The sequence below is a fragment of the Asterias amurensis genome, chromosome 1 (assembly GCF_032118995.1).
Source record: "Asterias amurensis chromosome 1, ASM3211899v1".
In the NCBI taxonomy this organism is placed as follows: domain Eukaryota; kingdom Metazoa; phylum Echinodermata; class Asteroidea; order Forcipulatida; family Asteriidae; genus Asterias; species Asterias amurensis.
In genome coordinates, this window is record NC_092648.1 from 5788738 (window position 1) to 5806336 (window position 17599).

The 17599-nt window shown below is 35.7% G+C and overlaps 1 protein-coding gene and 1 long non-coding RNA gene across 2 annotated transcripts in view; one reads left to right on the forward strand and one right to left on the reverse strand.

Annotated features, from left to right (window-relative positions):
• Positions 1-17599, forward strand: part of LOC139943900 (transmembrane protein 229B-like) — a 334157-nt gene that overhangs the window by 171375 nt on the left and 145183 nt on the right. The gene's annotated exons all lie outside the window — the stretch shown is intronic.
• LOC139943731 (uncharacterized) lies at positions 1489-12192 on the reverse strand. The gene is made up of 6 exons (XR_011786884.1): positions 12058-12192; positions 11451-11554; positions 8615-8817; positions 7940-8038; positions 7404-7636; positions 1489-6808 (listed from the first exon to the last, which is right to left on the reverse strand). It is a non-coding gene; the product is annotated as an uncharacterized lncRNA (long non-coding RNA).

The window sequence follows — 17599 nt, forward strand, 5'->3', positions numbered from 1 at the left end:
TCATCAGAAAATAATAAGCGAACCAGGCTAGATTGTTTATTTGAATTTTCAAGACTTTATTTGAACAAACTCATGTTTTCCAAAGAAAGAAAACAATAACATCAGTTAGTGCATCCACACTGTTAGACATTAACCCCCACCCACCCCTTCCTCAAGAACTTGATTATGACTAAGTTGTATGTTATGTTTCCGGAATGTTTTAATTAAAACAATTTTTGTTTTGGGGGTGCTTTGGCACTCCTATTGCTTCCTTACTATTCATTTTGATAGTTGCTTAAATTGATGGTTGGAAATGTGCCAGTTGATGTAAAATTACTTAAACCTCATTGAAATTATTTCAAAATGTCTTTATTTTATGCACTTGTCAAGTGCCACAATTCAAAAATTGTTTTTGTAAAATCAAATACAGCTTTCAATTCATACTTGATTTATTAAAAGTATTGAAAATGTGTATAGTTTCAAAATTCAACTTAAACCCCCCCAAACCAGTTAAGAATTTATCCGAGAAGAAACATCAGCTGGCAAATGACAACCATAGCTAAGAAATATAAATGATCAACCAAGGAAGAAATGTAACCTGTTTTTTTCCAAAAGGAGTCCACATGGCTATAAAAAAACTAGTCTCATGAAAACATAAATTAACTATTTGGTTTCCACAAACTTGTAAAATAATTGTTTGTGCTTTTTCAGAATATTTACAGCATCAAAGCGTTTTTTGGTTTCTTTTCAAACAAATCTAGTTAAATTTGACTCCTTTATGGTTTACAGGTTGCATTTCTTACTTATAAAGAAGGTACAACATTGGTATTCATATACTGCATATAGAGTGCACAAATTTGGACACAAAAAACATTATCTAAAACTTGCAGCGTTTCAAAACAAATTTCTTTATTTATTGTTTATCTCAAAACAGTTTTTACATCAAGTGGACATTTAGATGAATGTTTACTTGCATGCTTACCAAAATTTAAGGTAATGCATGTTCACTAAATTCCCGCATTAAACTTATAAGTTAAATTCACAATAGCGTAACTACCAATGTTGTATCTTCTGTGAAGGCCGCATCTTATAGCTTGTTCTGTGACTTTATAATCTCAATCTTGGAAAGTTTTTGAAGTCAAAAATGGCTAAGTCCACAAAGGGACACATAGAGTCAAAAATTAGTGTTTTTGTCAAAAAATGACTAAGTCCAAAAAAAGACTAAGTACAAACATTGACTAGTGTTTTTGGTAAAAAAATTACTAAGTCCACAGAAAGTCAATAATTACTAAGTGTTTTTGTCAAAAAATGACTAAGTACAAACATTGACTGTGAGTTTCTGCTCAAAAAATTACTAAGTACAAACAATGGCTAGTGTTTTTGGTCAAAAAATGACTAAGTCCACAAAAGGACACAGAAAGTCAATAATTACTAAGTGTTTTTGTCAAAAAATGACTAAGTCCAAAAAAAGACTATGAGTTTCTGCTCAAGTACAAACAATGGCTAGTGTTTTGGTCAAAAAATGACTAAGTCCACAATGGGACTCCATTTTATTGTTATTTAAAGTCACAACAAGCTATAAGACGATACCTTTAATAAGGGGCTGCATTCCATTTTGATGTACCTAGCAATATAATCTTATCGTAATTTGAATTTGACGCCTTGTATAAGTGTCATGTGCAAATTTCTAGTTGATTACATTGTTGGTGTACATTACTATGGGATACAGTCTCTTCTGCACCCCTATAGGGGGTGCACTTGGTTGATCATGATTTTAATAATAGGGGGGGTAGGGCCAAAGTTTTTACGCAGTTAATTTCGAACCGTACAACGGCACGAGAAATATTTTTGGCTGACTTAGTCTATATAAAAAAGGCAATTTTTAAGGGATTTTTTTTATATTTTTTAAGCACCACTGAACTGTAGAAGCAGCAGAGTTGCGCAAACGTGTGTGCCAGTTGGTGTGGCCAACTACTATCTAGAAAGTGAAGCGACTTAATGATCTAAGTATTAATGGAAGGAAAGCATTTTATTAAGTTAAATCAAGTTAATGTTTCATTGATAGTCTGTTTAACCAATGTCCTACCTTACATGATTGACAAACTAAAAAGATTGTTTTTTTTTAAAGTCCAAAGCCAAAAACAAACTAAAGATTTTTTTTAAAGTCCAAAACATAAGTCGAAAGGATTCTGTTGCTCGTTAAAATGTTTGATGAATCTGTATCAAGTGTACCATCGGACGTCTCCCCCTGTTCGGGCAAACACGTCGCTAAGTTCTTGGAGTCAAGTTTCAAGTTTGAATTTTGGTTGAAGTGTAAAAGGACGTTTCCTCTCCGTCACTGATTGAGTCCTGTACCATCAGAATAACGAAGACTTCAACCCAGATGATGATGCGCTGATCAGAGAAACAAGATTCCAACATGGCGGCTGAACTTGAACAATTTTGTTAATTTTTGTGACAAGCACAAAAAACAGAACTAAAATACGCATGTTCTTTTGAATATTAACAGCATACTCAGGAATGTATTGGTTTCACTTGCATTAGAAGTACGACACTTCTTCATAAATTTTGTTTCAAATCAATCATAAGTTTTGGATTTGTTAAAACATCGCAACATTTTAACAGTGTGTGTGATTAAATGTTCAAACGAAGTCAAATTTCAAAGTCAAAAGTGAGGTTGTACCAAACATCAGATTTGCATCTTCATTGCATTGAGTATCAGTATCATAACAGGAGATATTGTAGATGACATTGGGTTTATGGAGGATAACTAGACTGAGAAAAAAACCTCTTAAAAAAAAACCTAACCTATCTCTAAACAAATTCTAAACTCCTAAGTACAACAAAGTTTCAAATCCTACGGAACTACAAACTGCTGACGAAGTCCCAATTAAGTATTGAAAATCTAGGATCAACAACTACTCCTACTGATTAACTTCATGTAAATCTGCAAACCAACCACTGCATGCTAATGATTTCGTACCAATTATAAATTGCAATTTTTTGCATAAAAATTAGTCTGACGTCGATGTCGGAAAACTAAGGTTTTATCAGTGACGATAAAATCACTTGGCGTATTTTCCATCTAGAAAGACACCTGTGATTCTGCAAACAGTGCATCACTAAAGTAACAAAGCGACGTCTTATTTAGAATCTTATTGAGAAATAACTAATAGTTATTTATTTAATAATTCTACACTAATAATGGACTAGTGTGTATGCTCCCTTTTCCTTAAACTACTTAGCCATGTGACAAATTACTATGTTTGTTCTGAGGTTATTTAACTGAATAAGTTTACACTAATACTGCTAATATGCTAATAAACACCTAGTTTGATCCATTGTACACTTTGCTGTTGTACATGTTGAGACATTCAAATTTGTTTTGTTTCAAAGAGATCTGAAACACAAAATACAATTGTTATACTGACAAAAACTAGTAGCTTGCATTTGTTCCCAACAGTTCTACGGGTTTAATATCATAAACTTGCCTACTCTTTTTAGAACCTGTCAAAATAATGAATGACCAAGTGTCTTTGCTACTTTAACAGCCTGAATAACATTGCGGCTGAACTTGACAAATTTTGTGAGTTTTTGTAAAAAAAAAAAAACCGCCCGAGTGTCGTCACCATGTTCAGCTGGAAAAGGGTTAACTAGTTGTAAATTTTTTTCACAATTATCAATAATTAATACCCTAAAGGATTGAAAACATCTACTGCAGCTAAATTACTACGTTTATGAAAAATGTAGAATCTGTCATAGAGCTTACCACTCAAAACCTACAAAGAACAACCTAGTTAATTGGTCACTGAAATAGACGAATAGTTAACGTCATAGACTGAATAACTAACGTCAACCAGTTCAACAGGGGTTTTAACTAACTCGGAAATCTTAACACTATTCTAACTTACGAAGGAGTGTAAGTAAAACCTACTGTGGCTGAGAACTAAACCGGTCACAATAACATAATGCAAAACAGCATCTTTCTAAGCGACGATGTTTCTTCTACAATAAAGCACCCTGTTTACTTTCTACACAATCCCAATGTCATCTTTGATATCTCCTTTTGATACAGTCAAAACTTCTTAACACAAGTGAAACCAATGTAAAAGCCTGAGTACCTGATTGAAATGTGAATAGCCATGTTCAGAATCTCGTTTCTCCGACCCTCGCACCAACATCTGGGTAGAAGTCTCCGTCATCCCTCAGGTCCAGAGTCTCCCTCAGATCAGAAGAGGATGTCCGGTTGTAGAAAAGGTTGATCAAAAAGTAGACCCGTTTACACAGGAACAGTATAGAGAGACGGGTACCAACTTAGGATAACAAAATGATCAGGTAAAAAATTTGAAAAAAGTGCTATGGTCCTCAGTCCTTGACACTTTCGATACAGGCCCCCAAAGACTTCAACAGGCAACCAAATCCTTTCTTTCTTAGGTTTCGTTTTTTTGTCGGAGATCGAGAAAGTTGAAATAGTTTGTCAATCATGTAAGATAGGACACCGGTAAGACAGACTACCAGCGCCACATTAACAAGATTTCACTTAATAAAATGCTTACCCAACCATTAACTCTTGGATCATTAGGTCGCCACACATTCCAGATAGTAGTTGACCACACCAACCGGCACACACGTTTGCACAACTCTGCTGCTTCTACAGTTCAGTGGTGCTTTCTACAGCATTTAATGAATGGTAACCAAATAATTTAAGACATAATTTTTCAAATTATAAAAACAGCCAAGAACAACATTTACCATCCTTGAGAAATAAAAGTTATCTCTAAAATTAATTTTTTTTTCACATCAGCTGATGCAAAAAAAAACCTCAATGAAATTTGGAACTGTTAATTATTACTGTCACAGCAATGCAAAGAAGAAAAAACAACATTTTCAAATGAAGTTTGTGACTGTTTCGTAAAAGATATTGTACTTTTAATCAATTTCATTTTGAGTTTGGACAGGTGTGCATCACACTTATCCAAACATGTCGTGCCTAAAATGAATAAATTTGGTTAAATTGGTCCCAAGAAGAATACAACTTTGGGATGTGTTTCGGTTGCATTAATTGTCTTGAGTGAGTGCAAGTTGTACTTGGCTTCACAATCATCAAAGTATCAATATATAGAACCAGAAGCACTCCCACAATTTGAGTCACAAGCAAATTTTGCAGAATTTTTGTTTTCCTAAACCGATTTAAGATATTCCAACACTGGGAAAATCTAGAAAAGAAGAGTGTTTAAAGCAAGCAAAGTTTTAAAAGTATGAGGGAAAAAACATTTGCCAAGAGAGTTTTGAAAAAAAGAAGAATATAAAATTCCATATTTTTGAAAGTAAAGTCAACGTTCTATATGAAAAATGTATGCATTTTGTAAAAAGTATTGTGAACTCGTTTCGTGGGAATGTCTTGATAAAATGAATCAAAGACATTGGACACTATTGGTATTTGTCAAAGACTAGTCTTCACAGTTGATGTATCTCAACATATGCATAAAATAACAAACCTGTGAAAATTTGAGCTAAATCGGTTGTCGAAATTGTGAGATACTAATAAAAGGAAAAAAAAAACACCCTTGTTGCACCATGGTCACACAAAGTTGTGTGCTTTCAGATGCTTGATTTTGAGACCTCAAATTCGAAATCCGAGTTCTCAAAATCAAATTCTTGGAAAATTACTTCTTTCTCGAAAACTACGTCACTTCAGAGAGAGCTGTTTCTCATCTCAAAATGTTTTATACTATCAACCTCTCCCCATAACTCGTTATTACCAAGAAAGGTTTTATGATAAAAATTAATTTGAGTAAGTACCAAAAGTGTCCACTGCCTTTAAGACAATTTATGTAAAATACACAAATATTATGCCTCGTTCGTTCTTTCAATCGATCAACCCACCCCAGGGGTAAGGGGAGGATCGATCAATAACAACAATTCATGAAGGTAAACAATTAAATTTTAGATACTCGTTTTTTGAAACTAGCTATACAGCATGAGTTATTATACAAATAATGAATGTTTATGAGTGCAATGGTGCGAATATGTTCATGAGTTGAAAGATGTAATGTTCTATTTAACGAAGCGGAGTCAGATCGAATGAACATATTTGCATCCTTGCACGAATGAAAAACATTCATTATTTGTTTTATATATTATCCAAGTAGATCTTTGTCATTTTGATTGGAAGATACAACTTTCATAACACAGTGTTTCTTTTGGGGTCGGCCTGTTTGACAATATGCGTTCTGTACAGCCGTTTTGGGAAACGCAGAAGCCGAAGGCTAGTAATGTGCCTTGCAGTAACACTGCTGCGTTACCAAAGACACGCGCACGCGGTGATGTTTTTTTGCTCCTCAGCGTGCAATAGTACTTTTATTTGCCAACACATGACGGACACTCCTCCAATCAAATGGCAAGAATCTGCTTGGGTGTTATATATTCACAAACTAATGTAAGCAAACACTGACAGTTTAAAAACACCTTTACCACAGTTCGGCCATTTCGTCTGGTTCCCGTGTACCGATCAAAACCCGCTCGAACTCTCAAGTTTGAAAAAAGGAACCAGACTAAATTTGGATGTCAAGCCTCATTTTGTTTCTTGAGACAATCCTGATGGCACTGTGAGTGATAAAGGATCCTGATCTTATTTAAGTACCCATACTGGGATGGATGCTCAGCCTCCTCATCAGTAAGACACATCTCTGGCATCAGGTGGTCCTCGTTGTCGTCGTCGGTGGTGATTTCATCTCCTTGTTCCAGTGAGCTCTTGCCTTGAGTTCCTGTCAGTGTAGACAGATCTGAAGCTGTTGATTCTCTTCAGGAGTACTCAATCTCTTGATTCCTGTCAATAAAAAAAAATCACTTTACATTAAAAATGAACCTTTGACACTAACCATACTGGGGTCGATTCACAAAGAGTTAGAAAGATGAAATAAAACAGTGAAAGTTTCAGCAAAATAGGTCTACTGGTTCTACTTGCTGAAAAAACAGAAAGAAGCAAAACCCTGTCACAGTAGCGATGAATCCATCCGAGGTAAAGATTTCAATACATCAACAAATTACGTTTGTTTTTTTTTTCAAACATTTAACAAAAATTTGCCAGGGGTTTCCTTACGGGTGGCGAACCCTTCGTCACTGATTCTTGCTCCTCGTGTTTTCACAGGTAAAATATAAAACCAATTATTTGGGGAATGAAATAAAACGAACCTATTTGTATATCAAAATATTTGGGGGGGGGGGGCATACTTATTTTTTTTTCAAATTTACCAAATGTCAACTTTTAATTTAAAGTGGCGCAATTTTCAATCAAACACAGTTAAAAAATTGGCCAGGGGTTTCCTTACGGGTGGCGAACCCTTTGTCACTGAATTTTTGCTCTTCTGTTTTCAGAGTTAAAAATATAAAACCAATTATTTGGGGGCTTGTTCAAAACTTACCGACTAATAAATCACCTAATATGAAGTGGCGCATTTTTCAATTAACAAACACAGTTAAAACATCGGCCTCCGCATCAGTAAGACATCTCTCTGGCATCAGGCGGCCGTCTTTGTTGTCGTCGTCGGTGGTGATTTCATCCCCTTGTTCCAGCGAGCTCTTGCCTTGAGTTCCTCTCAGTGTAGACCGATCCAATGATGTTGATTCTCTTCAGGAGTACTCAATCTCTTGATGCCTGTAAATCAAAAAATCAAAAACTTTTACATAAAAAATTAACCTTTGACCTTTGACCCTAACCATCCTGCAATCTATGGAAACTGTATCATAAACCTAAAAGGGTCTACAAGCCTAAAGCCCAGTGCTTAGTTGCGAATGCGAAGCAAATTTTGTTGTCACGAACTCGCAATGAATAACTTGCAACAGTTGAACTGTGTCACAACCCCTTCAAAACATTTGCTAAGAAAACAGGGCTGTGTCGCCAAAGTTCACTTTGCATTTGCAGGAAAAAGGAACCAGGCTTAAGTAGTGATTAACTTACTTGCATGATGGGCAGAAATAGAAGGCGGTTCAGCTGATCGTGTTTGTCTGGTGTGGAAATAAAGTCCATCGTGACCGCAATTGCCCGTGCCCTGTCAATCTGAAACCAGACCAGATTCAAAAATGAAATTAAGAAAAGATGAAAAATAACCAAGCATTGAAATAACAAATTTGTGTTAAAGTGCCTAAGATGAAATTAAACTCTGAAAGTTTCAGCAAAATAGGTCTACTGGTTCTACTTGCTGAGAAAACGGAAAGAAGCAAAACCCTGTCACAGTAGCGATGAATCCATCCGAGGTAAAGATTTCAATACATCAACAAATAAGGTTTGCTTTTTTCCAAACATTTAAAAAAAAATTGCCAGGGGGGCCAACCCTTTGTCATTGTTTTTTTTTTCACAGGTAAAATATAAAACCTCTGAAATAAAACTAACCTATTTGTATATCAAAATATTTGGAGGGGTTTACGTTATTTTTCAAATTTTACCAAATGTAAACTTTTAATTTGAAGTTGCCCAATTTTCAATCAAACACAGTATAAAAAAAATTGGCCAGGGGTTTCCTTACGGGTGGCGAACCCTTTGTCACTGAATTTTTGCTCTTCCCTTTTCACAGTAAAAAATATAAAACCAAATATTTGGGGGCTTGTTTTTCAAACTTGCCAAATGATAAATCACCTTATATGAAGTGGCGCATTTTTCAATTAATAAACACAGCCTACTCATCAGTAAGACATCTCTCTTGCATCAGGTGGTCCTCGTCGTCGTCGTCAGTGGCGATTTCATCTCCTAGTTCCAGTGAGCTATTGCCTTGAGTTCCTCTCAGTGAAGACGGATCCAAAGATGTTGACTCTCTTCAGGAGTACTCAATCTCTTGATGCCTGTAAATAAAATAAATAAAAAATAAATGACTTATACATAAAAAATGAACCTTTGACCCTAACCATCCTGGGGTTGATTTCACAAAGAGTTAGGACTGGTCCTAACTTTAGGACTAGTCCCAGGAGATATTAAAAACTTAAGGCTAGTCCTAAGTTAGATGAGTAACTTGCCCTAACTTGAGACAAGACTAGCCTTAACTCTTTGTAAAGTCCACCACAGATTCTTCAAGATCCAATTGCATGTTTTGTTTGTTTCTGTTTTGCTTGTTGTTGCACTTGTAACCATATTGTGCTTTAATAAAAAGAATAATAATAAACATATCTATAACGCGCCTTTTCCAAAGGATACAAAGCGCCAATTATTTTTACGGCAAGGTGAGTGGGACGAAGATTTTGAAATTATGAGACCTAATCCTTAGAACACCATGTAATGGTTTACATGGTGCTACGGCGAACCCCTTCTCTTTTCGATAAGTGCATGCACTGGGTTCTTTAACATGCGTTACACAACACCTGGGACCAACAGCTTTACGTCACATCCGAAGGACGAAGCAATGGATAAGTGTCTATTTAAGGACACAAGTGTCATGGCTGGCTATTTGAACCCACACTCTGCAGATCAGAAACACCAGTTTGAATTCGGTGCTCTTAACCGTACTCTTAACCGTTCGGCCACGACACTTCCGACGACGATTTACACACTTGTCATGTGAACTAGTTTCTGCTTGTACTAATCCTCATGTAGCACTGAAATCCGTAATTCAGTGACGCTCGTGGCTCTTCAACAATGTTACCCCTGATCACTAGGCCATTTATTTCATTCATCAAACCAACTCAGCTCCCTTGGGAATAAACTGCCTGTGCAGCCAAATATGTAGTGACCAAGCTAAATAAATCACAAGAACCATCTCTGCCCTCACAGGTACCTACTATCAATCAAACAGTTAAAAAATTGGCCAGGGGTTTCCTCACGGGTGGCGAACCCTTTGTCACTGAATTTTTGCTCTTCTGTTTTCAGAGTTAAAAATATAAAACCAAATATTTGGGGGCTTGTTCAAAACTTACCAAATAATGATAAATCACCTAACAAATATGAAGTGGCAATTTTTTCAATTAACACAGTTAAAAAAATGGCCAGAGGTTTCCCCATCACGGACGTTTGCTCTTCTTAAGAGTTAAATATAAAACATCTGAAATGAAACTATTTCTAACCAAATAAATATTGGGGGGGGGGGGGAATTTTCAAAATTTACCAAATTATAAAAAAATCGCCTTTTAAAATGAGTGGTACATTTTTCAATTACACAGTTAAAAAATTGGCCAGAGGTTTCCCTACGGGTGGCGAACCCATATCACTGAATTTTGCTCTTCTTAAGAGTTAAATATAAAACCTCTGAAATAAAACAAACTATTTCTCACCAAATATTTGATATTTGGGGAGGGGGGAGGGTATTTTTCAAAATTTACCAAAATGCAAGTGGTACATTTTACAATTAAACACAGTTAAAACATTGGCCAGAGGTTTCCCTAAACAGTTGGCGAACCTTTGTCACTGATTTTGCTGTTTTCAGAGAGATAAAACCTCTGAAATAAAATAAGCAAGTGCAAACAAAGAAATTTGGGGTTTGCTTTTTTTCAAAATTTACCAAATGATAAACCACCTTTTATTCAAACCAAAATTGTGCATGTATCTTTCAAACAATTTCATAATTGACCAGAGGTTCCCCTACAGGTGGCAAACCCTTTACACTGATTTGTTTTTGTTCTTTCCTGAAATAAAATAAAATTGTGAAACTAAATATTTTGGTGGTTATATTCTTCTAAAGAAACCATATGAAATAAATCACCTAATAAATTGCATCTATTGTGCATCTTTTTCATAAACCAATTTTAAAAATTGCCAGAGGTTTCCCTGTGGGTGGTGAACGCTTTTCACAGATTTTATTGTACATCATTTTTTTTATTATGTCAGAACTAAAAATATAAATAATGAAACCTCTGAAAGAAAAAAATACAAACAGAATGTTTTGGTGGTTATAGTATAGACAAATAAACAACAATAAAGTACAAACATTTCTGTATGTAAATATCAAGATATAAACCTAAATAATTTGGACATTTCCTAAGATAAGGCCGAGTAAAAAAAGAAACATGTTTAGCGTCCCGGTTTCTCAAAAAAAGGAAGGAGGGGCTTTCCATTTTTTATTCAAGATGGCCACCATTCTTTTTAAAATGTCAAATATCCATTGTTTTTTTCTACTGCTCAAACACACAATACATAAATGAAACGTATTGGTCAAGACATTCAGATTGTTTACGCTGAGAACGTTTAAAAATACCCTTTAAAAAAATGTGCGTTATTTTTTTTGGATAACTTTCCTTATGGCGCCACCACTTTTTCACTCATTTTTACAAAAAGGGATATTTCAATCAGGTAAATTAGATACTATATTATTTCATATCGAATGAAAAAGTGGTGGCGCCATACGGAAACTTTTTTTTTTTTTTTTTAAATGTACATAAAAAAAAATTGAAAAAATTAAAAGGAGGCAGCCTGTAAAAAGAAAGCGGGCGGGGGTGCTAAAAACATGTTTCTTTTTTTACTTGGCCTAAAACTCCAGTGTTTCACTCACCAGTGGTCCTAGGTCTTTCTGGCTGACGACCTCATGACAACCTTCAACATTCTTGCGAGAGTTGAGACCCAGGTATGAATGATAGACCACACCATGCAATGCAGCTGTAATGAGAAGGAAGACAAAAAGTGACTTTTCATTCACTCAAAAATATGCTGTCTGTGCTAATGATAGTGATCTATGCGGTCACCGCTGAGTGATGATACAAAGAACAAAAAATTCACTGATAATATTAGAAAACACAACTATACACAAGTGTTACATTTTGTTGAAAATCTGTGAATGAAAGGAATGTAATTTTAACTTGTGTTGGTCGATTTTGAAATCATGAATGCCCGGCACCGGCAGGTTGCACAGCACAGACCATGCCTCTTCATAAGATTTGAAAATCTGAAACATTCATTTCCAAAAAAGACACGTCAGACAGTCAATGGGGATAACTTTCCGTATGGCGCCATCACTTTTCACTCATTTTTACAAACAAAGGGATATCTCATTGAGGTAAATTAGATACTACAATATTTCGTATCGAATAAAAAGTGGTTGTACCAAGGGTATTTATTTTAGTTTCCGGTTTCCACAAGAAATACATATTTTCCAAACTTACTTTTTGCATTTACTTTGTGAGGACATGTCTTGCATTTCATAACTACCGTTCCTCTTTCAGGAAACGGTAAAATGGAGCCAAATTACGGGCAAAACTCTCTCGAAGAAGCAAATGGCTCCTCTCCGTCCATGTTTTTGAGAAATTCTAATCCAGCATGCGTTTCTGAATGGGACGCGCGTGATTTATCAAGCTGGACTTCATCTGTGCATTCAGCGCTGAATTTGGTTTAGGTATCTGACTAGGTATTAAAATAGGAACCGCGCCCTCTGTTGGCGGATTGTAGAGTCTCCCGCGCAAAGTTAATGAGTTGTACTAATTGATGCACCTGCTGTATGATTTTGATTAATTCTGGTTAAAAATACCAAGCGCAACAGGATAAACAATGAAACAAAACAAACATTATCCCCAATATGAACCACAGCACATCACTATCTATAATTGAGAAATCCCTTCCCACTACTAAACCAAAATCGTTTTAATTTGTTTTTAAATAATCCCTAGAACATTACAAAAGTTGTCACTCACAAAGATGCAAAACAACAAAGACAAATATTATAATATGATTTTGTAGGTTAACCATGATAATGGTGGAAAATAGTTTTTGCACCGTGCTATTTTATGATTAAATTGTCTTTTCATGTGTGTCCTCAAAGAGGGGAGTAAAAAGTTATGTTTTAGTTGCTGCTGCTGGGGGATAAGCGAATTGTTTTTGGTTTGAAGTTTCTAATTCTAGATTCGCTTGCAATTTTTGGATATTTTAACTGGCGTTTGGCGAGAGCAGACAAGTGAAGGAGACCGTTGCAAATACGCCTAAATCAAACACTAACGTTTTGTCACAAACTTCCATCCTGCGCCTCTTGAATTTTCACCGACTGTAGCAAATTTTCTCAAACTTTTTAAGTTAGATAATAAATAAGTTCGATGTATAAAAGTACACCGATGGCATCATGAATAGAGTACCTCCGTGATGGCGTAGAACCCAAAGCTACAAATGTATTACCTTTCTCCAGACATAAAAACTTTCAAGAAAAATCCACACTTACCATGTTTTCTTTTGCAGTTTAAGTAGTATACAAATCATCTCCAAACACCGTGCAGCGGGCACTGTGGCCGTGTACTGATAGTTCCATTGTGCGTGCAATCAAGAGCTGGGACACCGGTTCGAATCCCACCCGTACCAAGAGGGACATGACTTTTACTGCTTGCACCAGTAATAAATTGGGGTCCGTCATCTATCCCCAAATTAGGTGTGGATGATTTACCGTGTGGGAGAGTAAAAGAAGGACCGGGACGGCAAGTCCCTGAAGGGTTCGAATGGGTGATCACCACGCTGGTTTCGGCCAGACTTCGAGTCCCCTGAAAGCCTGGTCGTAACTCTGACTAACTCTCTGCACAATTAATTTACTTTAACTTTATTTAACTTTAACAAAACAATACCAAAATATTATAACCAATTCGAGCTACAAACTGAAAACAAAATTTGACAAGTAGGCCTACACTGAAGGCCTTGTAGACTTTTTCAAGCAAGGAATATAACCTTACAGCCTCATATAGCCTTTTTCTCAAGCAAAATTTGACAAGTTCACAAGGCTATAGCTTTATCGATTTCGGAAAACTATGGAAGGCCATGCAAATCAAAACCAGATCGCTACTGTTTGTAAAATATGTTATAATATGCAAAAAACTTTTGAATTTGGTTAAATTGTGTTTTCTTACTAGTATTTGGCCGGCCATGCCAACCAAGGTTGTTTGTTTATCAACAAAAGAAAGGTCTTTACCACAGGAGTCACGGGAAGAGTAGCCTATGGCACAAATTATTTTATGGGAAAGACTTTTTTATCGAAAGAGGGGGGCGGGGCGGGGGTTGGGATTCAAAACAAGATATGTGCCTTCACACATTGTTGCCATTAGTACGGGTTTTACGGATAATATCAAGGTTTTTTGATGTTTTGAAGACTTTCGAAAGATAGGCCCTTTTTATGTGAGGAAGAAATTGAATTGATACTTCCCGTTCCATATTAAGGTCGCGTCTACGGCTACGGGTGTTGCTAAGGACGGCATACCTCAATGCTTGATGACACGGACATCTACCTATAGCCATAGCCGGGGATAGGTATCTCAGACCGGTTATCGTAAACAGCGCCCTCTATTTAAAAATGATAGTACCAATTAATGGACCTTTTGCCAGATCAATCCATAATACCGAAACTAATTGTTTTAAATGTTTATCTTTAGACATGGTCACATAAGCGATTATTTCACAAACCACAGGATTATTCCCAGAGTGTTTTAGAAGGCCCAACACTAGCCGGGGATAGGAATCTTAGACCGGTTATCGTAAACAGCGCCCTCTATTTAAAAATGATAGTACCAATTAATGAATCCTTTGGCAGGTCAATCCATAAAACCGAAACTAATTGTTTTAAATGTTTATCTTTAGACATGGTCACATAAGAGATTATTTCACAAACCACAGGATTTTTCCCAGAGTGTTTTAGTAGGCCCAACAGTAACGCTTAGACCCCAGTAGGCTAACCATCTGAGCACAAACATGTACATAAAAACCAAGTTACTTCAAAGGGAAATGCGTCTCAAAATGCTTAATTCTATCGAAAGCTGTTGAAGGCTTCTTACCAAATTGTATTATGTTTTCCTGAGCTATATTTGTTCTTATCTGTAAGAATTATTCTCACCCAAATGTTATCGTTTTCTTTACTTTTAAGTGTTTAAAAGTGTATTGAAAGGTTGGGTGGCATGATTTGAATCATTGATATTCCCCCAAGAACTGATGGGCATAATTTTAAACTTTAATCTAAGCATTCTACCTCCATGATTTGAGCATTAAATATTTGTTTGAATGAACACTTTTTACTGATGTGACTAAATCAATGATTCTAATACAAATTATAAAAATGTAACATGAGCCTTTTGTTGGCGAGAAGATGCTCTGCACCAAAACTTTCACTCTTGTGATGTGATGCCTTTGCATAGTTTTATTGATTGTCTGAGCGTTAGAGGAGAGAACAACAGAATGAGTTACAACTAAAGAAATTCAGAGCATTAGTTATGGTCTGAGCTTCCATTTGCATTTAGTTGACTTGGACAGTAGTCACAATTAGAAAGGAAAGACGGGGTAAATTATGGAAATGATTTTGTTTATGCCACAAAGCACCAGATTCTGAACATCATCAAGAGTGAAACGGCGCGCCTGAACGCAAAGTGGATGAGAAATTCGAGTCGCCCTACATGTTGTTGCATCTGATGGCATGGTGTAATGAAATGCCGTCAGCTCTCAGTTCAGCTTTCAATATATTCAATAACATATCCCCTGTGCTCAGAGAATTTGCAGAGGGTTATGCTAGGCTACTATTTGCAAGACATATCAGTTCAAGCACAACATATGGTGGGAATAAATTTAGTTGAAAATATCTTAGCGGGAAATTTATCACCATTTGTGAATTAATCTACAGTCAGGTCTTAAGGTTACCCAATGCAATTTTACCAATAGTGAACCTTTGTACCCTGAGTCTTTCAACAATAAACTTGTGCTGGCAAACAGTGAATTATGTAAAGAACTTGAATCAATACAATAAGATTAGTGATTAACTTTGTGCAATCATGGCTGGTTGTTTGCCATCTACTCTGGCCTATGGTTGATAGCTGGGAAGGTTTGCTCAGCGCTTCGAAAAAGCAGCACAGCAGATAATGTAGATAACATCATGAACGCTTTTATAATTTGTATAGGGTACATGGTTTGGTGTAAATTGTCCACCTTTTACTACTGTTATATATGTTTAATGATAAACCAATGTGAGGGAAAACTCTGGGTCCATTACTGAAATCCTCTTACAATAATCCAAGATAATGCACTAATCCTGTGCATTTGGAAATGGAATATTTATAGAAATTGTTAAATTTATCTGTTTTTACTTCTTGTTTCTTATAACTATATAGTGTAACTATATAGTGTTATGAGAATTAGTATGAAGGGGATTTAAAAGAACCAGGAAAAACAAAGTGTTTTTATCATTCAAATCATAATTTGGCAGTGCTTGGGGCAAATGCAAATAAAATGCATCAATTTGAAGTAGGTTGTTTCAATGCGAACATCGACTACTGTATCAACATACCATAATATTAACTTGGAGGGATACGCCCCTTGTGTCTGGCCTGGAGATTGTGTGCTGGTTGAACACCATTGTTCAAATGGACCAGATTTGATGTGGTAATATATTAGTATTATTCAATGTGTGCATAATCCATACTATTTGTGTATAAGAAAAAACATTATTCAGTCAATAAAACCCACAAGCAAAAACTAGCTGCTGGTTGGTTGAACTATCTGAGATTCATAATATTCAGTTACAAATATTGAAATGCGACTCTTTGAAGAATACATCAGAGACAAAACTCATTTCAAAATGTTAAATGTTGATTTATTGATAATCCTTTAGGAAGTATTGCTTTACAGGCAAAAAGAAAACAACAAGTCTTCATATAACATGAATGAGAATTCATGGGTATTTTAAAGGTATGTAGTATAAAAGAAAGTAAATTTTTTATAAATTCAAATCATAATCATTTAAAATGCTTTCAATATTCAAGACAGACAAACTGAATAATACGATCCAGACCATTGTTTTTCTGAAAGACTATCGAATCCAGTAAATAGTATTAAAACACCCAACCAAATCATGGTTCAAATTAAAATAAGGTGGTATAGATGTGACTTCAGGCTGGTTGTGTGCTATGTTTATATTCAAAATTAGATTTGACCGAATTATTAAGTTTCTAACAGAAAATAGCACTTAACTTATCATTTAACTTAGTTTTTTGATGATTTTCTTCTCTTTTAAGATACAGTCTGATTTGGTCCAAACTTGACCCAACAATTTAGATTAAAATTTTAAGTGCAATTTTCAGAGAGCTTTTTGTAGAGAAAGAAAAATACACGCTGTTAACTAAGAAGTTGCACTTTATATTATGATATTGATAAGGGGAAATTAATCAACAACTAAAAATGCATTGTTGTCGAGATCCTGACAGTATCTCATGTCCATCAGCCATGCAAACAATTTTGTGCATTAGGCCTTTTATGTATTTTGAAATATTGCAAGTTTAGCTGTATGTTGCTTGTTTTAACACAGCATCATCTATATGGTCATGCATCTTTAAACCATACTCCTCCCCTAATGTAAAAGAGTGAAAAACCACTCGTTATGTCTGTCCGCAACACTCGTGCGAAGAGCCATATGGTGGACAACTCTTTTTAGAGTGAAAGACGGGTACTTTCAACTCAATTTAGGACAGGATGAATTTTGCACTCCTTTACATTAAGAGAGTACTCTTTGGTTTTAATGTATAATGTTCTACTCAATTTCAAATCACAAGGTTCACATCCCATCTAAACAACCTTAACCATATGTCCGGATCCACATGGTTCAATCTGTCACAGACAGCGAGTGTGTGTATTAGCCATGGAGCGATGATGTCGCCCCATCCTTCACTCAGCTTAAACCAAACACCATTCGGGGAGACACTC